Source organism: Neopsephotus bourkii, unplaced genomic scaffold, assembly GCF_033783945.1.
Source record: "Neopsephotus bourkii isolate Nb327-2 ecotype Australia unplaced genomic scaffold, CSIRO-AGI_Nbou_v1 NB_1016, whole genome shotgun sequence".
Lineage (NCBI taxonomy): Eukaryota > Metazoa > Chordata > Aves > Psittaciformes > Psittacidae > Neopsephotus > Neopsephotus bourkii.
In genome coordinates this window covers 3,799,809-3,827,697 of record NW_026901505.1, presented here as the reverse complement: position 1 = coordinate 3,827,697, position 27,889 = coordinate 3,799,809, and the positions used below count along the sequence as shown (strand labels likewise).

General features: G+C 41.8%; 1 long non-coding RNA gene across 1 annotated transcript; it reads left to right on the top strand.

Moving 5' to 3' along the window:
* The first annotated feature begins 3,298 nt into the window (after nucleotides 1–3,298).
* Nucleotides 3,299–4,711, top strand: LOC133215958 (uncharacterized). Its single transcript, XR_009726530.1, has 2 exons — nucleotides 3,299–3,382; nucleotides 3,474–4,711. It is a non-coding gene; the product is annotated as an uncharacterized LOC133215958 (long non-coding RNA).
* Nucleotides 4,712–27,889: the final 23,178 nt, after the last annotated feature.

Here is a 27,889-nt window from a genome sequence, read left to right as displayed (position 1 = left end):
TCCATTAGACCCAGGCAGGAGCTGCTTTAGGTTTCTTAGCCCTTTGAAGCTCTTCCTAGAAGTCATGCCATATCCCAGGAACTGCTGTGATTTAGCTGTTGTGGATGCAACAGTCACAGAAATTACACAAATTAGAAAGAGACAGTTTAGAAAAAGCTGCTAAATTTTGGGTTTCCAGGTCCATCAGCTTCCAAATGCCCTTTCAGGAGAGGACATATTGGTGTTTTATTTCTAATAAGATTTTTGTTGTCTTACCTTTTTCCCTAAAATGGCAGACGTATGATGTGTTGTGTTATGTTTTGCAGTTGTAAAGAGATTGCTGTGTCAGCTGTCCTCCTGAAGAGAGATATAACTAGATGCATAAGCAGAACTCTCTACAGAATTGCACTGTAGAGGGGGCAAATACAGTTCTGCAAGTTGATATCATTATTATTACTACATTATATTTGTATTTCATGTATTATTTGCAAAATGCAGCTTGTTCCCATTTGGGACTGCAGTTTATGTATTTTGTGTTGGTGTCTGATTTGTAGTGAAACTGGAGCGTCCTTTCACTGAACTTGAATCATGCAGGTGAAGGAGAATAAACATAGGAATAAATTGTAGCCTGGTTTTGTAGACATATTCCTGCATTATTTGTGCATCTGATTCTGTGTCAAGTTTTGGGATTCTATGCTCTGTGTTACATATCTTCCTGGATATGTAATCATATGTAACCACAATGGAGTGATTTTTACATGCCAACATCTCAATTCCATGGTCTCCTTCAGGAATGATGCCTGTAAACTGTTGTAAATGTATGTCTGAAAATGTAAGCACAAGGATTCAAGGAGAAATCCATGGCAGTTAAACTGTCTGACAAGCAGCTCTTGAAGACTACCAGGCATTCAGGATTCTCTTTTGCTGCTGAAGTTGGGCAGTAGTCTCAGAAATGAGGAAGAAGTGTGAATGTGAACTTGAGAACTGTGATGAGCCCAAATGAAAACTTTGCAGGTAGACAGTAAGAAGCACAACAAGTTTATTTATTTATTTATTTATTTATTATGTTTAGGGACTGTCCAAGGCACAAATGGAGAATGAATTCCACCTCTGCTAAGCCCCTAAAATGAAGCAAAGACAATCTGGATGGATCTAAGGTAACTTATATTTCCACAACTAAAACAATTAGTGAAATTCTTTCAGTAGTTAAATTCTTGATGCCATAAATGAAAGGACATATGCAAAGAAGTCACATTATTTCAGCCTTAAAGTATAGGACAAATAAGTTAAGTTTGAGCCCTGTCTCTTGCCTTACCTGTGCCCATATCTCTTCTGCTGTACTGGTTCTCACGGCAATGGAGTGATTCCAGCCATGCACCCATCACTTGTGCCCTAACTCTGCCTGCCTAACATGCTGGACACGTGCTTTGACTACTACAGAGTAGTCTTGAGTGGATTTCTGCAACTTTGCCATTATGGTCATACTGTGCAGAATACTAGTGTAACTGGACGGCACTGGGTTGGATGGTCTTGGAGAATGGGTTTTCTTTAATTTGTCTGAGAACTTGCTTGGTTTGTCTGTGTGAAGTTTTCTAAACCTTCACAATGACAGTGTGACCATATACTGGAGAATTTAAGCAGTGTTTTTGCAATGACTGTCAATCTTTAGTCCTTGAGTCTGTGGGATGGGACAGAGAAAGCTGTATTGTGTCATCTCAGAAGTAGTCCTCTTGCTTTGGTCTGATTTTGGTTATATGAGCCATGTAAGGAGAAATCTGTAACACAGCAAGGATACAGTGATACTTCCCTTGATTATACCTTCCCAGCTTGCAGTAGCCTACAGCTGCGAAACTTTTTGAACCAGAGATTTGTTCTTCTTTTCCATTCTCTGCGGTCAGTGGCAGCTGTGGACACTCAGTAATCTCTGATGTCCAGACTACTATATTTAAGTGTCTAAATATAGAGATAGAGGCCTATGAGCCCATGGGTACCATTGAAGCGGACTGGAAATTTCACATTTGCCTTTTTGGGGATTGGATCAGACCCTATTTCAGGTAACCAGCTTGAAAAAAATAAAATTGGATTAAGTGGCTTGTGCAAGTTGGTTGAACAAATGGGACAAATGGCTGGCAAGGCTCAGGAGCTCTGGATGCCATTCCTGCGCTCGACTGCTGAATTAAATTTGTTCTCATGTAGAAAGAGATCATGCTGGCAAGGCATCTTAATTGTGTCTTCTCAGAATACAGTGCTGCAGTGGTGTTTCTTGTTTGCTGTTCTTTATAGCAACGTCTGGGGAGAGCAGGAGCTCACAGGATGCTTTAGCATGACTTTTGCTTGATTAACAATATGACTGAGATTGAACCTCCATCTGTTGGTCCAGAAAAGATTCACAATTTTTAGTCCTTCTGTTCAGCCTGAAGTGTATATATGTATATAGTTATATAATTTAGTACCTCTATCTCAAATAAAAGTATTTAGGGAGTGGGAAGGCACAGAATCGTCAGAAAGCTGTAGTGGGAAGTAGGTATAATTTGGGGTTTTATCCTGTAAAGGCTACAGCTACTAAACTCCTTGCAGGGCAATGAGCCAGCCTAGCAGTGAGCTGTGCCACAAGTATGCACTGAGGCCCAGATCCCTTTTCCTTTGAAGGCAGGGAGAGTTAAACCATTGACTTCACTGCAGTTGGGTTAAGCCTGTAAATAGTTCGTAACACTTGCATATTACAAGTTACTCTCATGGCCAGATCTAAGTATACTTGATCTCTAGAGGAATTTGGCTTTGCATAGTCAGACATTCCTCATTTCTCATTTCTCATTAGTTAGGTAAACACATGTGCAGAGAAGTTGGGTTTGACATCTTAACCCAGTTACTTCATCCTGAGAGGGTGGTGAAAGCTCTTTCAGAAATGGGGTGAAATACAGCCTTTCTGAAAAGAATTGTCTAGTTTATCTCAAATAGAACTATGGCTGTGACAGCTGAGCAGAGAAGGCTCAGGCCCTGCATAGGTTAAAGTCTTTTATGATGTGGGGCTGTTGGCATCTGCTCTGCATGTCACAGAACAGAAGGACAGCAAGTGGGTTGTTCAACAGCTGGGATGGGAACTGAAGAGAATGGCAGTGAGCTGTCATCTGAGGCCTACAGCAAAGGGAATGAGAGGCTTTGAAATACTGCCTGTAATTTAGTGTGATTTGCTTTGTAGTATATTAAGCTTACGTAAACTCCAGGTCTCTCTTTTTCTTCATCTTCTATTCCCCAGTACAATTGTGTGCTTGTCCTTTCACAATGATACACAGAGACACTTCCCTATGCATTTGTCATCAAGAAAAGCTATCAGCAGGTGCATTTGGCACATCACACACAAATGAGTGGGCTGCAATACTAGTGCTGGAGTAGCAGCCAAAAGGTGGGATGGATGCACAAAAGGGAGTATGTCAAGATCTAAGGTACTTTGTACTAAGGTACAAAGCTCACCACTTGTGCAAGCCATTCCTTAGTTGTCACAGGGAATGATCACAAGACTCAGCACTGGGTGGTCCAGCATGGTCCTGAAGTGGGAGATGGCTTAATACACTGGAATAGTCATCCTGTTGTGACAAGACAGGAGTGTGGCTTGGAAAAGCGAACTTGAGACCATCTTAGTTTTGTTGCTAATGCTTGCAGTTGGGTTTTATTCCTCATTAAGCTGTTAGACTGTTTTGATCTTTATTTCAACAAGGCCAAGCTGTTACATCTTAATCATATGCACTGCACTTAGAGTTTGTATTCCTCTTCTAAGAACTGAATGAGTTACATCTTGCCTGGTTGATATCTCTGGGCAAATTCCATGCAGAAGGCATTGGGCAGCCACACCCAGGGCCAGAATTTTCTCCAAAACACCAGGGGTTGGTTTTTTCCAGTGTTACACACACAGATGCAAAGCACAAACCCATTTTTATTTGCAGTTCCCAAGAAGGTTTGGACCTGGACATGTGGGTAGGAAATCAATCTAAAATTAGACTTACCTAACCTGACCTTGTAATTAAGCTCGATATCTAAGCATCCGTGGGAATAATCCCCAGGCCTGAAGTTATTGCCTGTTGTGAGCTGGGCTGTTTCCCTGTCTGAGGTTAGTACTGTATTGTTCTCTGAAGGGCTGTGTGAGTCACACCTCACGTGAGTAGTTTTATCTCTCTAATTAGTCTACATATGGAGAGGGTTAAAAAAGGGTACAGAAAAGGACAAAGACAAAACCATATCGGGGGTCCCTGTAAACTTGTGAGGCTATCCATATGATTTCCTAGTTGGGAAATCAAGCACTTCAAACTTCTTTCATCTAAGCTACAACAGTGAAATGTCTCTTCCATATGTCAGTAGTATAATCTACATAATGAACAAGATTTCACAGATGGACGGGCTGATGCAATGGACATTCTTTTCATATATTGCTTTTCACTTTTATCATTTTCTTCAGTTTCCCACAAGATGGGATGAATATTGGCAATTACTGAGCTATTATTTTCTATGTTGTGCAACTAATAGAAGTGTTATAATTCAGCAAGGTGAGATCTTGTTCCAGAACAATCAGTGGCACAAAATAGCTAAAGAAAAAGAAGGCAGACATTAAAAAGAGAAGATACCACCGCCCTTTCCTCTCCTCCAAAAAAAAAATCCCGAAGCCGCTTTAGAATGTGTGTGCCCTCTTCAAAACAAATAAAACAAACCCCACACATTTCATACTTTACTTTTTGACCAATGTCATTAAGTTAATGTGTTTTTTTTCTCCCCACAATTTATGCAATGATACAGCTCTCTGACTGTCTTGGAACTTGTGTCTTTGGCTTCTGAAGTTTTTAAAACTTGTTTTAGGTTTTATTACAAGTGCTTTTTTAAAACTAAAGGCCTTTTAGGAATGCAGGAAAATATTTGTTTTGAAGTCCTGCTTTCACCTTCATTGCTTTCCTTGGCCAAAGCTTACCACTTATTCAAATTCACAAAGTTCTAGGCCTTCATTTTGTTTCTGTAACCCTACTTGGTAGGTTAGAGACCAAATCCTTTCTGTATCCTCTCTGTCTTTCTTCAAAGATGGTTGGTGGTGACGTGGTTTAAACTCTGCTTCAAACTAGCCTCCCAGTTATTGCTGGATTAGAGAGGTAAAGTCAGAAAGGTTGAATTTACTATGACCATGTGTCCAAGACTCGGAAAAGCTCTGTGGAAAACAAAAGTCTAGCTTGTATGAAAGAGGGCATTTTCTTCTGCAGCGTTACTGGGATGCGTCATCCCAGCCAAGAACCTGGAAGACATTAAGGTAGATGATATTGTCACTAATACTGAGTTTTTTAATGGACCAGCTGCATTTTTGGAGAGTGTTACGTGGAACTACAACCCACAGGTAGGTACGAAGGTGACACTTTGGTTATCCAGGAGCAACAGTAATGTGCAAGAGTTCTCAGTTCTCACTAAGTATGAGTATGGGTAGAATATAAAATTTTATGTAGTGATGGTTTCCAGTAAAGGAAAGATATCTCACTCTTGGAGTGAAACTCAGACGTTCACCCATCCGAAGAATTTACCTAAGACCTCCCCGACCTCACACTCTCCTTTTTGTGTCTTTCATAGTTGCCTGATTTCTGGGTCTCCAGAATTTATTGTGTCTTGCAGAATATGTCTGCCATCCAGCTGAAGGTGTGATTGCTCCACCTCATGTACCAATACCAATAGTGGTGAAACGGCACTGGCAGATGCTTAATAGCCAAATATATTCACCAAGTCTTCAGCAAGCATACTGAACCTGAGCTGAAACTCCTACTGCTGTCAGCCATGGTTCTATGCTAACTAGATTAGCTATCGATAACACTACCTTGGGGGTGTCTAAAAAGAGCGTAGCTAGTACTTGGAATTGTGTTATAAATGCATCTTCAGAAGTTCCTGTAGCTAGGATCAAAGCAGTACTGCTTTGAGTAACAGGCACGTATGGAGATCTTCCTCAAAGATTGTATGTGACCTCCCAGAGAGATATTTTTTGTGGATTTAGATGGAATGGCAGTGCCTCAGCTTAAAGCTCAAGCCGTTCATAGTGGTTTCCCTTCCATCTTTCTTTAGACTCGTTTCAGGTGTTGCACTAGATCGTATCTCCCCTCCTGCCCACTTGGCTGGGACCATGACCTTTGAATACCTTATCTCTATTTTAGGCATGTGGTCCTGATAGTTTCTGACTTGCAGCCTCTGCTTTACAGTGAGCCAAAAACCAGGCTGGCTGAAACAACTTGCTCAGGGACTCACAGGCAGCTGGAACTGAGATAGGAATTGAGTCCATGTCTCTTGATTCCCAGTGAAATGCTCTGCCTATTTTTGTTTCCTTCCCACTTCTAGAGAAAGGTAGAGGACTTCATTATCTCCCAAACGAACAGCATTCTGCTGAAACTGTAGTTCAAACCCAACTTTTTAAACCTGGGTGCTGGAAGTGAGATGCATCCATTTATATTTTCCCATATTAAAGAGTGCCGCTTTCAGAAACGATGTCTGTCCTCAGCTTCCAGAATTTCACCTTCCTACTCCCTTTGCAAACCATGCACTCTGTTTGAAGCCTCATAGACATACTGTGCCTATACATCTCATGGGGATTTGAAAATCTGCAGCCAAACTGTGGTCTCTAATGGCCACTCATGTGCTCTTGAACTTGGAAAAAATATCAATGTTTGATGTAATCAAACGCTTCAGGCAGCGTTCAGTCTTTGATCAATTTGAGATTTCTTTGGGAAAGGGAGTAGAATGGAGCCTATCCATTCCTGATCCCATCTCAGATAATCTGTGGCAGAGGGAGGGAAGCAAGCTCCTGATTTATTATTGGCTGTGTGTAACGTGATGCAACTGCTACACAATGGAAAATGAGGCTGCACTTGTAGACTGAATGATTCCTAACTGCATATCCATTTAGTTTTGTCCTTTTCTGCGCATTCATCACTGATGCCACAAACCGTATTTCCTCTAACATATTTTAATTCCAGGTTAGCAAGTGATTTGTTAAGAGCTGTTAATCTTTGGGATTTTAATTCCCTTTCTGGGCTCACTGAATACATAATAAAAACTCAATATCCAGATTATATCAATTAACTGAAATTTGTTAGAGAAAACATAATATTGTTATTGTCCCCTTGACTGGATGAGTGTGTAAGTATTTCCAGAGTAAATGCAAACGTGCTTTCCATGAGCATTTCTGCCAATAAAATCTGAGCTTTCCAAGCAAGCTAGCACAAAAGATGTGCAAGCATGGAAGAGTAAATCTATATAAATATTCAAATGAACATTCACACTGTTAACTCTTTATTTACCTTTCCTGGATTATGCATTGTATTATGATTAAATTATGTATTTCTTTTGATTAGGAAGGCAGTTAGTCTGTGCAAAACATCTGGTTTAGATGCCTGTCATAGTCTGGCTTTACCCTTACATGCTTTCATGGAGACAGCTGACTTAGGCAATTTGTACTGACACAATGGGCCATCCCACCCTGGTGATTTCACTGGATACCGCTGAGAAGGTTCTGACTTTGTCTTCTTTTCTCTGCCCATCGGGTATTTCTCCACTGAGCTCTGTATTCCTGCAGTTATGTGGTTCCCTAAGCACTTCACTGTTCATTTAAAAATAGGATTTTTCCTTTCTCAGTCAGAGGGCCATGTAACATATTTACTCTGAAGGCACAGGAACCAGGAGGAGGGTGGGGTTTGGATTAGAAATGACATCCAGACTTGTGCTCTCCCTTACGGAGCACACTGCCTCCCACACTGACAGCTGTCCTCTGCATGGAGATATACACACCTATGGCACTGTGTTGTTATCACACCTTTGTATTAAGCAAATAGCTTTTGCTCTACTTGCCTGTATGTACCAAATCCCTTGGCATGAGGGGATGTCACCTGGTGTGGGAGAGAGAAAGATACTCTGCTTTTGTAGCTCATGCTGCATGGAGACCTCATAGCAGCCTTCCAGTACCTGAAGGGGGCCTATAGGGATGCTGGGGATGGACTTTTCATTAGGGACTGTAGTGGTAGGACACGGGGTAATGGGTTAAAACTTAAACAGGGGAAGTTTAGATTGGATATAAGGAGGAAATTCTTTCCTGTTAGGGTGCTGAGGCACTGGAATAGGTTGTCCAGGGAGGTTGTGAATGCTCCATCCCTGGCAGTGTTCAAGGCCAGGTTGGACGAGGCCTTGGGTAATATGGTTTAGTGTGAGGTGTCCCTGCCCATGGCGGGGGGGTTGGAACTCGATGATCTTAAGGTCCTTTCCAACCCTAACTATTCTATGATTCTATGATTCTATGCTGGGACACTAGCCTCACCCCTTCTCCTTTTTGTCTTCCCTATGTTCTTTGCCTCATTATAGCCTGGCTAGGGGCAGAGCAAATGTTGGCTTCCCTGGTTGGTTAGTACAGTGGCAAGTCTTTAAAAAAAAAAAAAATTAGTCCTAATTAAGGAGTTGTCCTCATGATTTGTGGTTTTGTACACTGGAAAGCAGGCCAAGGCTGTCTGATTTCATTTCTGTAAAAGAATGTAACTCCAGTTCCTTGCCAGTTTATACCATTCCCCATGCCGGGCAGTAGATAATTTCTCATGGTCCCAAAGCTTTCAACAATACTCCATTATGTTTCATGACTCATAAATGGGCTGGTGCCCACGGAAAGCCATGTGTCTCAGTGCAGGCAGTACAGCTCCCCGCAGTATGTTTGAACTGATTTCATAGCCTCCAGACCTAGCATGGTTTATTATTTTCATGACTTGCTCACTGTTCTCGTTGTTGCTAAGACCATATTGCATCAGTAACAGGAGCAAAATTAAAGGCCCTGATGCATTTCAGTGCAGAATTAAAAGCATGATATGTGGAGCTTCAAATGAATGCAAAAGAAAACAAGATCAAACAAAAGTTCAGATGTAATAGCTCTTTGAGATAAGCAGCTCATATAAACTGCGGAGACAGCTGATAGATAAGATGATATTATCTGGACCAGTGTAGCTGTGGTGATTATTGCTGGCGTACCTGTGCACTCAGGGCTCTGCTGATGTGTGTCGCACATGTCCTCTCTATTAAATCAGAATAAACTGCAGGATTAAGAATATATGATATACAGTCTTGAGTCTGCTCCTGCAACCTTTATTCAACGGAGCTGAATCAATGAAGCCAACTGTTACTTACATAATTACTTGCTTCTTTCAGTCTGCTAAGTACTGTGCAAACATATGTGAAGCCACAGTCCAGACCTCTACACCTGAGTAAAGGCTGGGAGATTATAGTGTTGTGCTTATGGTCCGATCCTGATTTTATTAATGTCCATGGAAAAACTGCTGGTTGGCTTCTCTCCTCAGGATTTTTTAATCCTATTGTGTTTTCCTGGGGTTCTGATTCAGTTGGCATAATCTCAGCTGCCTTGTGATATGGGGAGGGCACTTCCAGAGGGGTAGGTTCAGAATGGAAGCCAAAAAGGGATCAGTTTAGCAGGGCTGAATGGAGTGGTTTTGTCTGCTGTCGTAAAGCCGTTTTGTAATACTCAGATAACTGACTGAAACTGCTGCCAGGTACTGTTGCAAGCATATAATTGTGGAAATAGCTGCTCGAGTAATAAGAACAACGGGATTTGAAAAATTATGATTTATAATGTTTATTTATTTATTTATTTATTTATTTTAGCTTGGATAATAAGACCAAACAAGTCAGTATTGCTTTATTTGCCTAATTAGATTCTCTCTCAGTTTCTTAAATTCCAGGCTAAGACAACATTCAGGTTGTAATACTATAGACTGAAGACTTATTTAAAAAAAAATCTCTTTCACTGACATTTTCACTCCTCTCTGTCTCTAATGGAGCCATTTATTCAGTCTTAGATATTCAAATGTTTAAAAAATTGCTCTCGGATTTAGCCTTGAAGGAGCATGCATAAAGTATTTTAAAATGCAGGTTCTTGCTGAAGTTGCTCTATGTTACATAATTTCCCATTTGCTATTTCTTTCTTTGTCTGATTTAGCAAGTTATGAAGTTTTTAATGTACATATTTATTTGAGAGGGCTGAATATATTTGGTCTAGTGAAAGAAAAGTATGTTCTATAAACAGATCTGTTCCTTCAGCAGAGCTTCATCTGTTTAGTAATTTTTTTGGAAGGAGTTGCAGCAGTAACATTGGAAATGTGCTTGGTTGCTTGAAACAATCACTGGGCATTTGTACAGAAAACAGAGATTCAAGTCAGGAAGCTTTAAGTAAAGCATGTGTGGATCTGTTGCGATGCCCAGTGATTCATTTAGTGCGCTGTGGTTAATGGTTATAATGACTATATGTGGTAATCCTGCTACCACACTCACCTCTCTCACCCCTTTTCCCCCTGAAATAGGCAAGCAAATAAAAATCCAGCAGCAAACAGTATCAAACGCAGTGTTAGGCAGACTTGGCTGGCAGCAGGTATGCGCATTTACCACCCTTGGCAAGATTCAGGATCTATTTGGGAGTGCAGGTTTCCCACAGCCTGGCCCACTCTTGTGGCTCCCATCAATTTCCCACAAGCTAGAGGAGGGAAAATTCCCTTCTGTGGACCAAGCTTGATGACTGCAAACTACAGAGGATGCAGTCCCCAGCTGTATTTTAAAGTGCCTTCCTATTAGTTTGTGTAGCTTGACCCAAGAGAGCTGGATTCCTTCTCTGATGCTGAGGGAGGCAGGAGCAGTAATTAATTAGCTAGATGAGCTTTTCCGTTACGCAGTCTGGTCCCATGACCCTAGACAGGCTTCACTGCAAAGCAAAGGGAAGATTTACCTATTAAAGCTCAAGGCAAAGGTACAAGTAGATAGGCAGAAGTTTTGGAAACAACCTAAAACCCTTGTAGTGTGAAGCAGCCTGGGGAGCTGTTTACCCAATTTTCATGAAGATTGCCCTCCTTCCATCCCACCTCTGACCAACTCTAGACTAAGCACCTGCCTAGACATGTTCCTTGGGGATTTTTCTCTCAATTCAAATGCAAATGCTATGCTGATAGCTTGCTCAGGAGGTTGGCAGCTAACTTACTCTGGGTGCAGTTACATGAATGTTTTCCCCAGCAGCAGAGGCAATTTAGAAGTTTTGCCCCCATCTTTGGCCACTTGCTCTTGGCACTCTACCACACCGTTCATTTGCCCCCTTGGTTGTGCTGGGGCAGCTCTTTGTGGAGACATGAAATGCATCAAAATTAAAAAAAACCCAACAACAGTCTGAATGCCATCCAAGAAATTTTTCCCTGACCCAGTTTACTGCATAGCCCCACAACCAGTTGCATCAGCACAAGTAAATGGAGTATACTGAGGTGTAGGGATGGGAATGGTAGACCTGGGCCAGACAGGAAAGTGGGAACTTCTTAAACCCTTCCTGGAAAGGTGGTCGTGTTATTACATCTTCACAGTACCAATCTGTGCATCCAGAGGTAGTAAATAGCTGTAGGCCAAGGATGGGAATGCAGTTGCATCCCTGTTGAGGTCAAGATGCAGAATTCGTGCTGGCTTTGTCATTTTATTTCAGCTTTATACTAATGGCAGGAAGATGAAGAATACTTGATCCAGCATGAAGTGGTGCAGGCAGGTGACATTTGATCTGGAGTAAAGCCTGCTGTTACAAAGCTGACATGCTGAAATGTTTTCAACAAATTTGAACTGGCACAGCTTATTCTTGTGCTGCATTTTGCTCCATATGGCTGTGGCGTTTTTGGTCAGAATACAAACTGGACTCAGTGTATCATCAAACCATGGCATGGAGGTCTTGCTCTTTTCCATCACAGGTCTTTGCAGGAAGCTGTTGAGCTTCTGAGTGAGATGTTTCCTTCCTGCCTTCATAGTCCCCATTAACGTTAGCACTCCATGCCTCCTGTGTCATCAAAAATACAATTAAGAGCATAGACATTTTGCTACACTCTGCTTGGCTTCTCACAAGGCTCTACACAACCTTTACATGTGCCATCACAACAGCAAGCAGACTGGCAAACAGGCAAACAGCCTGTTTGGACACAGGCTTCTGGGACAAATCAACCCTGTTTCTTACTGTCAGGATTTGATATCACTGAAGTCCCAGAGGGCCTGAGGAAAGCAGGCTATCTCCCTGGACATTGAGGGAGGTGAAAGATGCAGCTGTTGTTTCCATCACTGAGGTGATGTTCAGAAGCAGGATGTAGATGGGAAATAGGTGTACTTGCTGCAGATAACGTGGAGTTAATGCTCTCAACCAGTAGCTTGTCCAGAAGTGGTTTATTCGTTTACCCCAAACACTGGTTTTACAAACTCTTCTTTAAAAATGTTCCAGAAAGTCTGGTTACTTCTGATGTTTCACTCTACATTATAGTTCCTGGCCTAGCTTCCAGCTGGCAGACGTGGACAAATGCTTCCTCTTGGCAGGAAAGGAAGGTTTGGTTCTGATGTCCGTCAAGATCAGAGCCTCTCCCGTGAGGCTGCTGCTGAGGAGATGCAGAGTGGCCAGACAGTAGCTCCTGGAGGATAATTACTGTCATAGATCAAATTTGCTAATGTAATGAGTTAATGCCTAAATAAAATTAGTTAAAGCCTAGTTAATATAGCATGCTGTGGCTGAGGAGTGGTATAAGATGATAACTTCGGATATGCATTGAAAACTGATTTCTGTTTGAAGGCTATGAAAAGCAAACCACTGGCTGAATATGAGATATGGTGTTATTGAATAAACATCAGAATCTGTGAAAATACAGGCCCAATTGTTGAAATAGTCTGGAGTGCACAACTGGGAGGAATGTTTCTGAGCACAAGGGCTAGAAGTCTGAGCACATAATGTGGAGGTATGTGCAAAAGGTTAATTAGATGTATTTTCCTTAGTGGAACCTGGTATATACCCATAGTCCCAGTGCTTGGATAGGCAAGTCTGATGTGTGAGTGTGAGCATTAGGCCTGGCAAGGTATTTTTAATGATGATATTTGGACACGCAAGTCAATACACAATTACTTTTGTTTCCCTTTTCCTCTACTTTTTTTATGATTAGCTGAAGGATGCTTTGTTCTACTATCGCTCCCTTCACCTCATTCAAACAAACTTAATATGCTTTACTGGACAGCAACCAAGTTTATATTTGTGCCAGCACCCTAAGCTTGTGCTGACTTGTACCATTGTGGCAATAACTGCTAATGAGTGCAAATGTGTTCCTGGAAAACCCTTGATGCTGGAGAGGCAACTCTGACTGGAATGATGCTCCTGGCTGTGAAACAGCTGAACACCTGTTCCTTGCTCAGTGCAAAAAAATCCCTAATCAACCCAAAAACCCCCATCAACAGAAACCCAAAGGACCCTCAGGAGCTCTGATCCCTTTGTAATTTCTGAGTGCCCCCTGTCTGCAAGGCTGGATCTTGAAACTCAGATTATTTCTCTTGCAAGTACCTCCACTTTCCTTTATCGGCTCAGACACAAACTCTCCTTTTCTATTCTTGTGTGCAAAGGGCTGTCATGATACAACAGATGGAATCGAGGGCTGACCATCAAGAGACAATTCCTGCAACACCCAGAAGGTGGTGGGAGGAGAACTGATATTTGGAAGGCTGTTTGGCTTGGTGACATAAGGATTTATATGTTCTAACGCTGACCTGAAATCATGAGTCCTGCCTAGTCAGTAAAACAAAGAACTGGGCTATATTTATTGCTTAAATATATTTCTTGCTTGTTATACATTTTTTTCTGCAAAGTTTTTCATAACGGTGGACACCAATGGTGCTGTGCTGGTAGATGTATTCATGCAGAGGGGCTAGAGGTCATGTTTTTTCTATCAGGTCTCACAGTTCCTTCTTTGAACAGAATTCTTCCCTTTCTGGGCCAATGTGCTGACCTGACCAAGTAATTTAAGAATTGATTTAAAAGGGTGTGTCATGTGAATTTTCCTTCATTCCATTTGTCCATGTAGTTATGTCGAAATATAGCGTCATCATAAGCCAGTGTTGGTTGACTGAATAGTACTCTCAGGGGGGGTTCAGCCATAGTAGCTATGTAGTGTTAGCATTAATGGGAACAAAGCAAATCTAATAGTGCACTCAGGTACATGGGTTGATCTAGTCAAAATCATTCTGATTTTGGTGTGGCAACACTTATTAAGGGAACTTAGCTCTTTCACTGTCCTAGGAGTGAAAATAGCAATATGGAGATGCTTAAAAAGCTGATCATGCCTCAAACACTTGGAAGTATCTCATCTGTATATATATCTCATCTGCTTGGTGCAGCCTGCCTGGTCTTCCTTAGTATACAGTGCTTGCAGTGGTCAATAGCAGAGGCAAATCTCCTGTGTCATCCCAGAAATTGGATACAACAGGCTAATTAGAAATGGCTTGAGGATTACCTGTGGAGGAGGATTTAGGTTGGGTATATGCTAACCAGGCAGGGTTCCCAGGTTGAATCCCTGCTTGTTATGTTATTGCCCCAGGCTTTCCTTCAACTGATGTTCCTTCTATCCATTGCCATGGTGATGAGGCTGCTGAAGAGTATGGATGGGCAGACATATGGTACTGCCAACCTACCCTGCTCCTCACCACAGGATTCAGCTGCCACCATCAGGTGTAAAGCCCCATCTCTGCTCCCATTGAGGCTATGGGGGTCTGTTCAGCTTTATGGGAACTGAATTGAGGGAGGAAGAGAATAGATGTAATGCAGGGGAAAAAAAAATACCTCTGAATAGTTTTATCATAATCCTAAAAAAAACCCCCAAACCCAACAAACAAAAACCACAGAAAATCCAACCCCAAAATGACAAAAGAAACCAATCAACAGCTCTAAAATCCCAAACAAAAAAAAAGGCCCCTAAGCAGGGAGTTGGGCTGTCATCTAGTATAAACTGGGCTCGCTCCTAACAGCTGAGGAGCTGGCCTGTATACATGCAAACTCACAGTTGGCTCTTCCTTTCTACATTTATTTTGCCATCTGTGTGGTGATTAATTCTTTAGACGGTACATGGGTTGCATCACCTTCAGCTTTGAAGGTTTTACTGAGAAACCAAAACGGACTTTCATCTTCCCCTGAATTATGAAGGTGATGAAGATTAAAGGCCGTTCTCATATCTAGATTCATTTGGCAGCTTTGGTCCATCTCAGGAATCCGTAACTCCTCCAGAGCTGGGAACAAACAGTTCTTGACTGTTCTAAAAAATCTATCTGTACCAGGCGTTCCATCATTTTGACTTTATGATACATGTGTTCACAGACATATAGAGAACTACTTTAATAGCTTCAAGCTGTTCTAGGTTGACCTACCCTAGTAGGTACTGGCAAAATCTGAACGTATTACTTCATGAAACCTGGATGGGTCAGAGGATTGGAAATGAAAAATAGTTTTTTCCTTTCTTGGGTACTGGTGTGAATCTGAATACAGGATGTTCTGAATATTGCAGATTCTGAGAGGAGTTTAGGGTGCTTCAGGTCAGTTTTTAGGGAGCTGAAGAATCACAGCAATTAGCTGCCTTTACCTTTCTTAGCTGTGTGGAGTGCTATGTAGAATGTTCTTCCTCTTATTCTGTCTTTTCCAGAAACAGTTGATCAGAATGGTACTAAATAGCAACAAAAACCAAAAAAGGGAACAGCTGTTTCCAGTGATTAGTAATGGGTGGAAGGGAGGCAACAGCCCAGGATGTTTTCCCAGCCTGGAAAAGATGCACAGTTTTGTGGGTTTTGCAGCTCTCTCCATTGTCAGAAAAATGTGTCTCCAAAGGCAGCAGAGCAAGCAGGGGCAGCTACTTGGTGAGGTTGGGTCTGCCCCTCCCAACACCCCCTGCTGAGAAAGGGCCTTTGTTTTGGGTGTTTGGACTCTTCATTAGGGACTGTAATGATAGGACAAGGGGTAATGGGTTAAAACTTAAACAGGGGAAGTTTAGATTGGATATAAGGAGGAAATTCTTTCCTGTTAGGGTGGTGAGGCACTGGAATAGGTTGTCCAGGGAGGTTGTGAATGCTCCATTCCTGTCAGTGTTCAAGGCCAGGTTGCAAGAGGCCTTGGGTGATATGGTTTAGAGTGAGGTGTCCCTGCCCATGGGGGGTCCTTTCCAACCCTAACTATTCTATGATTCTGTGACAGTGGAGAGGGGCATGGTGACCCAAGTGACACCCCTCCATGCCCTGGTTCACAGTACTAACTCAGGGGGGAGCATGGATTATGGAGTCCCTGTTTTTTAGTGAGGGAGGTCTTCTACAGCTTGAACCTCAAAGCTAAGGACTGCTTTTGTGCAGGGCCTGAACTGACACTCTCAATCTGGTCTTCCACAGTCTGGCAGACAAAATCCCTGTACAAACTCTGCAAATAGACCGTAATTTCTGCATGAAACTAGATTGATGCAGCCACGTCTGCAAAAGATTTTTGAGAGCGGCACTTGAGCACAAGCAGTCAATATTTGTACATTACAGCATTAAGCTGTTCTCAGTAGAAGAATAATTATCTAATAGTTAGCACACTACAGCTTGGAAGTGGGAAGTCAAATACTTTTTGCCTGCTGTTACCTTAGTTACTCTGTCTATACATTGGGGATAAAATGAGAACCCCCTATAAAAGGCCTGGGGAGCTATTGCAAATGTTAATGAATGTTTGCAGAGCTCTTGAAAGTTCTCTGATTAAAGTAATTATCAACGTGAAGTGTTAAAATCTTTTTGGAGACTTGGCTGCTGTGAAAAGGACTGGAATAGAAGAAGCTGGTTCTCAATGTTGAGAAACTTTTGAAAGCAGAATTTGCAAAAGAATGGTTATATGTTAACTGTAACCATGAGAGATTTTATATAATGAAAGGCAGATCCTGTGATACTGACACAATATGCCAGGCTTTTTTTCCACTCTGGCAAGTCAGACCATCCTATTTCCTGGTAGGGATTCTGAAAAATATACTCTTATCTTCTATTTAAGATGTGCCTTAATTATTATTACCCATTATAGATCGTACAGACATAGATATCTCCCGTAAAAGCTATTCAGGAAACATTCAGGGGGAAGAGGCGTTCACAAATAGTTTGTATAATCTCAGAATTAGACCCAGAACACCTCTTCTCCTTTCTTGTTTGTCTCTTTTTTATTTTTTTTTAATTTATTTTTTAAAATTACAAGCTAGGCAGTGACTGTCTACCTCCCTGTGATGCATAATGCCCCAAAAGTCCCATTCTTGGCTTTTTGGCAGTGCTGTAGTGAAAATGTTTTATAATAATAAAGCTTTCAGTGTTAATGTTAAGGCAAGAAGGCTTGGCGTTTCTAGACTATAACTGCCTTGCACCCTCCTCTGCAGTAGCCAGTGGTAACAGAGACCATGTGCCAAGTTGTAGCATCAGTTACACCCAGACAGCCTTTGGACTGTAAGGGACAGTAGACTGGATGATGTAGCTCTAATACCAACATACTGGAAAATACCAAAGCCAGGCAGTTGATTTTTATAATATCATACATATAATCTTTTTATTGAGAGACTAGATTTAACAAATCCTTAATGGTCTGTTTAGAAAAGACCAAGCCAAGTCACAAACTTATGAGGATGGGTGTGGGCAGGGATGCTAACAGAGCAAAGTGGCTGTCTGAATCGTCCAAATAAACTTATGCAACTATATCTAAGAGTGGAGCTAACTGCGTAAGTGAAAAATGAAGAGTATTTCTGTCACCCATGACTTGGTGCAGAAATCAAAGCAAGGAAGCTCACTTACTGTTACATGCAAGAAACCCCAAAGCCTGGCATGTTCCAAGAAGTTCAAACACACTCTGTCCTGACTGCTGGGAATTGAAGCAAACATCTTAGGTGGTTTACATGTCATGCCAGACAGACCTACCAACTGCAAACAGGACTACTCCCTGCCACTTGGAGAGGCAAATTATCAGTGGGAAAAAAACTGTAATCAATGTATTTTGGGAGGTCTTTTTAGCCAGAATGATGGTGATATGAGTGCTGCTGTCAAACTGGAGGGGACCTTAAGAAGGCAAATCCCAAACCTGTGATGAGAGATGTATGGTTAAATACAGAGGAGCCTTGGGCAGCTCAGCTTTAACTCATGCTGGCAAAAATACACTCTGGAAAAGGTGGTGTTATCCCTACTCATATGTTGTAACATAAGGTGCCCTTTCAAATCATAATACTGTTATAGAAACACCATAAGAGCATTCTAGGGCTTTCCATGACCCTCACTTTACTGTAACAGTCTCAATGTTACCGTTAATTGCTTCTTTTCCATTGACTGCTGCTTTGATACAAAAGCAGTTGTTGATGACTTTGTCTAAGTATCATGCAGATCAGGTTAATGACATGTAAAGAAGCCCATTGAGAGCTGCCTAATGTTTGCTTGCACATATACTTCCTTTGATTTACAAAACTGTTTTTATTCTTTTTTCCTTAAACCGATATGAACATACTTAAACATATGGAGAGTGGCTTATAATTTTAAGTTTAATCAGCACGTTATTGACATCATCTAATCAAGGAGGCTTGGTTGAAAATACCTCACAAGAAGACTAAATTGAGTAATAAGATTCTAGGTTGATTTATTTATTTAAAGAAAAAGACAAAGTATGTAAGCATAAATGTTGATTATGCATCAAATATCTTTAAATGCACAGAAATCATCTCTAGCAAATAGCCAAGATATACCATAAGGGAGGATGAAAATCCAAGACTTACTAGCCTGTGGAATTATCTTTTAAGGAAAGTAGAGAAATTCCCCATGATATTAAAATGGAAAAAAAGGAGAAAAAAACCCTCTGACATACCTAGGTGGAATACACATGCAGTGACAGACAGGTATGTCAGAGATTGCTAAGATACCTGTGGATAGTTTTTGTCATTAACAACTTCAGCCGGCAAAGCAACTTTGAAACTTGGGAGTCTGGGGGTGTGTGATTCACCTGACTAAATACAGAGATCTCCATCTGTGCTCACTGTCTAGACTGCCATTCAGTCAGCAAAGAGAAAACAGGCATTTCTAGGGCATGATTTGCCTTTTCCTAAAGTAGTCATCTGGGATATGTCAGGCAACTGCTTGGAGACAAAAGGCCAAAGATGACTTTGCAGTATGGAAATTTGTGAGCCAGAAAATTTTGCTCTGTAATTCAAACTCAGCTCTAAAAAGCAAGGTTTTTCCATACCCACATTGAAAACTGTAAAACATGAGGCTTCAGAACCACAAGCTAACTGAAATCCCTGGCTGAGAACTTCATCAGAGGGTAGATGCTTCCTGCACATTGGCTGTGATGGGAGCTGTCATGCAGCTGGCCCATCTCTCATACCATTTTGGAAAACCTCCTCAGGGTAATTTGCTCTTCAGTGACCACTTTGCAGCTGATTTTCAGTCATTCCTTTCCACAGAAAGAGTTATCCCAACTATAAATGAGTCTGTCAAAATCAGCCAGAGGAGGGCACCTTTGAGCTATGGGAGGCCTCCTGGCCAGTGGGGCTGAAGGTGCTGCTTGTCCCATTAGTTTTATTTGGTGGACACTTCCTTAAAATCCTCCAGCAGTAGGCTTGGTTCAGTGTCTGTCTGCTGGCACAGACGATGGTGGGCTCCTTTCCCTTTCAGACCTTTCATTTTGTTGGCTTGCCAGTTGTGGTTATGTCTCTTGGGAGGTGACAAGAGCCAGTGCTTTGTCTATGGAGGATGGTGGATCTGTGCTGCAGAGTTTGGGTGTGGATGAAGGTGCTGGTGCCTCATTTCCAGGCTCTGGGTGCTGAGAACTTGTTTTGCAGGAGGTGGTTGGGCTAGCTGTTGTCCTGGGGTTCTTTGGTGCTCGTGAGCTAAACAGGGTACAAGCTTGAGGGCTGCCACACAACTGACTGCTTCAGTGTTAGCATCCTGTGGCAAGCTTATGACCTGGTTCAGTTATCAGTCTGATAGATGATGTCTGTATCTGGAGATAGCATGGCCAAAGGCTGTTTTCAGTAGGCAGTATTGTCAGGATGAACTCTTTGTAAAGAAGAACATTTATCTCTGTAGACATCAGTGGTGCGGTGTCACTCAGCCTTAGTACAAGAAAGCAGATCCTGGCATTTATAGAGTAGCAATATGGGGGTTGCCTTGATAGCCATTAACTTATGTTGGTTTGGAAGCACGAGCCCTGTCACGTCAAGTGCTTGACTTCATCTGGGACACTCTTCCGTTGAAAAGGTCAGGCCACTGGATTGCATAGCAGCAGAGTTGGAGAGCTTAGCAGCCGTTCCTGCAGAGATGTATTTTCAGGGAAAGTATTTAAAACATTAGCAGCAGGGGGTGGAAATCGCAGGGAAAGTAAAATTTGTACGTATTGTACATATGTTTGCTTTAAAGAGTGGGTGACCCCTGCTGAGTTTCTTGGCACTGAAAGCCAGGCCAATGAGGACATCACCAGATGGGTTCATTACCAAGGCATTTTCATTATCACCCCTCCGGGCCAGCCCCTCGTCGTCCTCCTGGTTGGAGCATGGGAAGGAACACTCTGTTCTGAATCCAGGGAGGTATGAGAACATGGGGAAGTGCTTGTTCCTGGGACAAAAAAAGCCATGGTGACTGATCATGCCCTGCAAGTTCATGTAAGAAGCTGAAGGCCAGTTTGCTGGTCCCCCTCTCTCAGCCTATATACGTAAGTACACACAAGTTCAAATGTGTTATTAAGATACCCTTAGTGCCAGTGGAAATTTGGTTCATCTCAGATGAGGCTCCCCTGGCATGACTCTATCAGTACATTAATTCCAGAGCTTACTGGAACTTGTACAAAGAAAACACGAGCAGACAGAACATAAGCAAACCGAATAAATCTTGGTTAATCCAACCTGAAGAAATTCCCTACTGAAAATGGACTAATGCCTTGAACTTGTTCTGACTTATCTTGCAATATTAGTTCTCGGAAAGTGTCAAAATTACAATTTTCAACACTCCTTTAAAAACTACATTTGCAGAAACAAAGACATCAAGTTAAACAGATAGCAGTTCTCTGGGAAAGAACTAAATTACTATGCATTATGCAAGCTGTTATGTTTCCCAAATGTTGTTGGTTGCAAGCAAGCCCATCAGTATAAGGCTTTGCCTCCCTTGATCAGGCTGTAGAGGCTACACTCCTGCAAAAGATTGGTTTCTCAGCTAGTGTTGCCCTCACTTTTTTCCTCTAAGTGTGAGGATGTGACCCTGAGTTTGTGGAGTAATTGCTTTAAAATTGGGGTGGATGAAAGTCATAGGTGCGTTGATGACCTGTTAATGATTTTGAGTTAGGGTTTAGTGGAGCCGGTAACCTTTTTCTGCTTCAAACAACCTCATCCACTGTGGAGAACTTGTGTACTAGACTTGGAAGTGTGTAGGGTGGAATTTCTATCACCTCTTTCCCATTTATCATTGTTTATGCATGAAGCCACCTGTCTTCTTGGTACCTTGCCATGGTAAAAAGTAGTTTCTTTCTGTGTTCTCAAGGGAAAGAGAAGACTCATAAAGAAAAAAAAAAAAAAAGGAAGGCATTTTAACATTTATGAACAAAAAGCAAATACATATTGCAACAGAGCTGGAAGGGTCAGAATGGACTGAATGTTCCTAAACCTTTATGGTAATTTGCTCCAGTTATTTCCATCACAATTAAGAAGCTGATATCGAAGCGGTTATTGCTATGAGTCAGGCTTGCAAGATCTGCTTCTATAGCACACATAGCTGCAGGCAGCTCATATTCAACATTTAAATGCTATTAATTTAGAAACAGTTACTAGAGATATGTCTGTGAAATGCAAGGTTTAGAGCAATACAGATATGCAATGCTGATAATAAACCCCAGCTGTGGGGAAATGAGGAAGTTTTATGCAAGCTTTAGGTCTGTGCATCCACCTTTGCCCTCAGGAATATGCCAGAGTAATCTTGAGAGACTTTTTTTTAGGATGCTGTGTCATGGCTGTTTTCCCTCCTGCTGTTTCTGCCTTTCCTATGATTTGGATGTGAGGGAGAAAATCAGTGTTCAGCTTGGTGAAGGCCGATGTAGCAAAGGTCAGCTCTTTTTCATGCTTATTATCTGTCCAAACCAGTGTTGCTATCTCCTGCCCATGTTGATTTCCATGAGGGCTGTTGGATATTGAGCGCTTCTGAAAATCAAGCTGTGTTACTGAGGTGCCAAAATAGGGACACAGATTTTGCATGTTTTCCCTTTGAGTATCCTGGAGCTGTTATTAGACAGATGGTTGATATGAACAGATTTCAGCCCTGGAATTGTTCATGAGTTATCCCCTTGAAAATTTGCTAGTCATTGTTTCTGATCCAAGAGACAACTGAAAAATGGGGAATCTGGTTCAACTGACAGCTCCCTTCCTGACTCACTGATCAAGTTACTGGTGAGAAGGATGGCAATTACCCTGTGAAACACCCATTAGAGTGAATGTTCATGAACAGCAGGGTAGCAGGGAGCACGAACATGTCTGGAATTTGGATGGTGCTCGATACGTGCAACACTGGATCATCCTTCTCTGCAAGACATTGCTTTGATTCCTCCTCCCTGGAACAGGTGTTTGCCAGATTTGTTGTGTGATGTGCACCAAGGGGAGCACTGACTCTCCTTTTCCAGAGTGGTCACTAGGAAAAGACTGAATGAGCAGCACTGTGCTGATGCCTTCCAAAGCAAGAGGTTATGTTTCACCAATCTTGCTAGCACGTAAGGGTCTGGCTTTCTGCTAAGTCATTTTAGATTCTCTTTGAAAAAAATTTATCTTCTCAATTCACATTGAAAGAGGACAGAAAATTATTCAAGAAAAGGTCTTTCCTCTGCTCCTGATAATGAAGATCTACACTAGGTTTCTTTTGGAAAGCTATAGGAAGGTGATGTGTAATTGCTGTTGTTAGATTTCTGGTGTCCAGTGAGGTGAAATGCTTGGGATGGATGTTCCTGTGGCTGTGTAAAACCTATTCTATTTTAGGTCTCTGAACATAAAATGAGCTGTAAAAGTCTGTGGTGCTTTTTTGCCTTGCATGCTATAGATACATGTAGTACATGCAGTGTGGTTTGAATTCCTGTATCGACAATCTACATTGCAAATAGTTTTAGGTGAGCAATTTCTGCAGTCATGTCAGACTTGACACCACTGGATCATTTTGGTATCAGCCAGATACTGTGGGAAAGCAGGTAGTTCTTGTTATGAGATGGATCACATTAAAAAGGATACGTTAATAGTAACACTATGGTACATTTTGTATGAATCTGTGTGAGATTGCTTTGCTAGGTTGTCTCTTGGGTCCTCTTCTTTGGCCAGCTACAACAGTTGGTTCTGCTTTCCCCTGGCAGCCTGTGCTGTGAATGTGGAAGCTCTGTGGATGCTTTTTGAATCACATCCCTGATGTCAATGGTATATGTACCCTAAAAGATAACAAAACCTATTCCTACATCCAATATGAATGAGGCATGTAACAGCATTCCTGCCCTGGACACAGCATATGTTGGTGTGAATAGTACTCCTGCACTTCAGCATTTGCAACCCCGGCACATGCTGCCTGTGAGTGTTCCCTGCAGCACGTTCACTGCACAGAAAATCTCAAATATCTTTTCAGATGGCTGGGGAAGAGCACAAAAATGTAATAATTTGCTCTGAGAGTAAATGCAAGATATTATAAAAAGCTTTTGTAGTATGACTCAGGAACAAGAATTAATACGTGTTGTCTAGTAAGAATGACAAAGATCCTATATCTGAGGGTTTTTTTCTATTTTATGACTTACCAAAAGCCAAGGTTGACCTATTAGCCTGCATTATGGCTAAGGAAACAGCCACAGAACTGTGCAGCAATACAGTTTAAAATTAGTCTTGAAGCTGAACCCAAGCAGAAGTTGACAATACAATCTGAGTTAGTATTGACTATATAATGGGAAGGAATAACCTGAGAGCACTTGCTTTCACAGTTCTAGTTTGGTTCCTAGGAATATGAATGAACTATAAATCCCAAATTTCCCTTCCATTGGGTGCAGAAACTGTAAGTAAAAATAACATGTCCAAATAATTGAGGAAGTCTTTCATGCAAAGATCTCAGGTAATTCACAGCAAGACCTGTGCTACTGATAAATGTTTCAGATTTTTTCTTACGTGATCTGAAAATTCAGAGGAAAAAGGTCTTGGTTTTGAGTTAAGCAGGGAGAGTAAAGAAAACCCAAACTAACTGCAGAATTGAAATGACTTCAGGTCAAACAATAGATGTTTAATCCACAATTTGTACTTTGTTCAAATCTTAGAACAGTTCAAGAACATAGTGAAAGATTTAAAAAAACCCCACAAATATGGGTGATATGGAAAGTTAAATACTTTTTTTCTGGTGTTTTGTTTTTTTTTTTTCCCTTGGTGTTCCCCCTTCAACTCTCTTTGGGGATGTATGTTTTCCAATGGAAACAATTTGTTAAAATCAGTATACGCTCAGCCAGCCTATCACTGTCTGTTTTGTTTTCCTTCAGCCAAAGGATTTTGTCCAGTTCTGGCTCCAAACCTTTCCCATAGGCAGTGACAGAGGCCCTCACCATTGTGGGCCAATGATGAACATCTCTGAGAAAAGCACTTTGTTACCCTGGTATTAAGGGCTGGATAATCCCACTTGATACATAGAATCATAGAATAGGGTTGGAAAGGACCTTAAGATCATCAAGTTCCAACCCCCCTGCCATGGGCAGGGACACCTCACTCTAAACCATATTACCCAAGGCCTCGTCCAACCTGGCCTTGAACACTGCCAGGGATGAAGCATTCACAGCCTCCCTGGACAACCTATTCCAGTGCCTCACCACCCTAACAGGAAAGAATTTCCTCCTTATATCCAATCTAAACTTCCCCTGTTTAAGTTTTAACCCATTACCCCTTGTCCTATCACTACAGTCCCTAATGAAGAGTCCATCCCCAGCATCCCTATAGGCCCCCTTCAGATACTGGAAGGCTGCTATGAGGTCTCCATGCAGCCTTCTCTTCTCCAGGCTGAACAGCCCCAACTTTCTCAGCCTGTCTTCATATGGAAGGTGCTCCAGTCCCCTGATCATCCTCGTGGCCCTCCTCTGGACTTGTTCCAAAAGATCCATGTCCTTTTTATATTGAGGACACCAGAACTGCACACAATACTCCAAGTGAGGTCTCACGAGAGCAGAATAGAGGGGCAGGATCACCTCCTTCGACTAGCTGGTCACACTCCTAAATGAAGGATATAAATGAAGACTGTGGAGAGCTGTTGGGAGTTAGAGGAATATCCCCCAGAAATGTCTGGTTTGGGCAGGGCTGTATGGGGTGACTTGGAAGCCACTGCAGTGACAGGAGTTCTGGCTTACAACTGCTAGTGGAACAAAAAGTTGCCTCTGTCCCTGGCATGGATTGAGATAAAGCCGGGCTGTGAGCTACTGACCCAGTACAGGATGTCTGTGGGATGTAAGGGAGATTTTTTGGACAAGAACTTAGAGAAATTCTGGAGGAAAGAATTCTGCAAACAACTGTATTTAATCTTGGTTTCTGCTCAGATGTGGATGCTCGTGGTTTGCATAGCTTGGTCAAGAAGGGATCAGTCGTGTAACTCCATTGTGATGGATGTTGGAGGCTTCTTACTCCTTTACATAAAAAAAGACTTGAACAAGGCAAAATAGCTCTCTGCTGCAGTGGAAGTGAACTCTGAGCACTGGCAAGCCTCAGCCTTTGGTAGGTTCAATAATAATAAATGTGTGTATTTTATGTTCCAGTAATAACCCAGTTAGAGGCACTTTGAAAGGAGATAGTGCTTTATCTTTCTATTGTAAAGTTGTCCAAAATGCAGAAAGTAAGAGAAGAAAGAAGAACAAATTCTCTGGAGCTCACATCATTAATAATGTTTGGACTGAGAATATAAGCCTTGGTTCAATAGGTGCTGATTCTCTTTTATACCACTTATGAGGGGCACTCAAGAAGTACAACTAAGGAGTTGTATGCACACAAATTTTTTTGAGTTCCTTTTTTCCCCCCTTATCTTGCCACAACAGTTGGGTCTAACTACCCTCTGGCTAGTTGCGCTGCAAAAACTCAGCTTGGAGTATTCAGGGCTACCCCATCTATAAGGACCCAACCTGGACACACTATTTATGCATTAGTCATGTGGTTTTACATTCTAAAATTTGTCTTTTCCATGTGTGCCTGTCTCCAAAAAGTTCATCCCTGGGGGAGGATCCAACTTACCCCAAACCTGTGAGTGTTAGCAGCTGAGCTTCACTCTCCTGAACTGGGCCCACAGGTACCAACACTGAATGTGATTCATTAAAAAAATAACATTAGAGTAACATTAAATACTGTAACATTTACAGTAGTATAAATAACTATATAGTATAAGGAGAAGTGTGAGACTAGGGTTGGGTAAGAACTTGTAGTAGTCATTGTTGAAAATGTGGGGGGTAAGAAATGTGCAGAGAAGCATCTGGAAGGTAGTGGGGTATTCAAAGTGACCACTAAGACACATTTATACTATACCTGTAAGAATCATAGAATAGTTAGGGTTGGGAAGGACCTTAAGATCATCCAGTTCCAACCCCCTGCCATGGGCAGGGACACCTCACACTAAACCATGCCACCCAAGACTCTGTCCAACCTAGGCTTGAACACTGCCAGGGATGGAGCATTCACAGCTTCCGTGGGCAACCCATTCCAGTGCCTCGCCACCCTAACAGTAAAAAATTTCCTCCTTATATCCAATCTAAACTTCCCCTGCTTTAAGTTTTAACCCGTTACTCCTTGTCCTATCACTACAGTCCCTAATGAAGAGTCCCTCCCCAGCATCCCTATAGGCCCCCTTCAGATACTGGAAGGCTGCTATGAGGTCTCCACGCAGCCTTCTCTTCTTCCCCAAGAACCAAGTAAGCTATGATTTGATACACATTTTCTTTTTTTTTTTTTTTTACTAGAATGGTAGGTAAAGGAGCTCTGTCTCTGACCTGGTCACACCTGTATTTTCCCCTATGAAGGCTGGTATGACAAACTTGTCGCGAGACCTATTTCAACTGCTGGCTTCCTTAATAAGGCTGAGTTAGAGAAAGCCCAGCTGCTTCTGGCACACAAAAATAAAGGCAATTGGAAAAGGACCCAGGCACAGTAGAGGAGATGAAGGCAGTAAGGAGATGGGACTGGGTAGCATGAGGGTTGTAAGAAACAGAGAATAGAGGAGGACAGAAACCAGTGAAGGTTATATGTTAAGTACTCTCTTTCACTTAAAAAACAATCAAACAAAAGGCTTTGAGTTGGGCTAGCTACATCTGCAGGCTCCAGAGATCTGTAGTCTAATAGGTGACTCCAGAAGAAGACGTATTACTTGCTTTACTTGGAATGGAGGGGAGATAGATGATGAGAGAGAAAAATCCATACAGTGTGATTAAAAAAATCTCCTTAGCATGGAAGAGCCATGCTGGGAAAAATGTGAACAACTCATAAGGATGTTGCTGTTATTTGTTCCAGTACTTAATATTCTAGACAAAGAGGGCTGTTCTCTGTATTTCTTTCTGTGACCTTATTGTGTATTTGGATATATTTGCTGGTGACCTGGAGTTTTGGATGGGCATTAGCTGGAAAATTTTTCTTACAGACATTGTTTTCCTGTTTCATAATAGGAGAAATTTAACCCTTCTAAGAAAAGACAACTGGGGTCTTATTTCTGTGATGATGCCAATAATAACAATTCCTATTTTTTTGTCCAAACAGTCTTTCAACACAAATCACATTTTGTACAAAATTTTTTTTTTTTTTCCTAAAAATTTTTAAATTAATTTCAAAATGCTGTGGGAGTTTTAACACTCATTTAATGGTTGTGGTATCAGCCCCTTGAGGGGAAAAAGGCAGTATGTTCTCCTTTGATCTTCTATTCATCTTCTTGCTCTTGTTATCTTCATTTCAGTGAGTCTTTTGCGTATGAGGATGAAGTTGCTGTCCTGACCTCAGAACCTCTGGCCTGAGGTTCTGGCCTTCTCTCGTTTTGATATATGTGAGCATAACTTCTTGGCACAAGTATTTGGAGC